The sequence below is a fragment of the Schistocerca gregaria genome, chromosome 4 (assembly GCF_023897955.1).
Source record: "Schistocerca gregaria isolate iqSchGreg1 chromosome 4, iqSchGreg1.2, whole genome shotgun sequence".
NCBI classification, from domain to species: domain Eukaryota; kingdom Metazoa; phylum Arthropoda; class Insecta; order Orthoptera; family Acrididae; genus Schistocerca; species Schistocerca gregaria.
Window position 1 is genome coordinate 141,323,864 of NC_064923.1, and position 745 is coordinate 141,324,608.

Here is a 745-nt window from a genome sequence, read left to right on the forward strand (position 1 = left end):
CGCTCTGTCTGCAAGTGGAACGGGAAAGGAAACGATTATTTGTGGTGAAGGGTTCCCTCCGCCACGCACTGCACAGTGACTTAGAAGTAAGTATGTAGATGCACATAGAGATGTAGGACTCCTGCCAAAATTTTGACCAGAATGACACAGTAATAGAACATAAAAAATGTACATTACTTTCAACGACTGATTTGTTCAAAAGGAACACGCTAATTTTATTTACTTTACAGATTTTTATGATTATGTTTTGTATGTTTTCTTAATAAATAATTATAATAATTACAGACGCACTGTAATAACGAAAATTTCTGACACAATAAATTGTACAAAATACGACATTATGCGCCTAATTATTAGCTCATTTATTTAGTTACTCAACAAGCCCCGTTGCAACGTAACATAAAATTTTTGGAAGTTCATATAAAATGTTAGCCATAGAACGGATATTACAACCCGTGCGCCTACATTAGGTGCCTTACTTTCCAAGTTCAAATTTAGGATGTGTCAACAGTGAACAATAAAATGTCACATTTATTTCTATATGCACAAATTTTAATCTATGCACAAATTTTAATCTTTAAGGTATTTCATATCTAAATAAACACGAAGTGAGGATATGTGCAGTTTGCGTTGTGAGAAAATGTAATAACTAAATCAATGACTGTATGATGTAACAGTATAAATCTGTTAGCTCCTAGCTTATATTTGATACTCTTAGGGCACTTGTAACTTTACGGTTGACGCT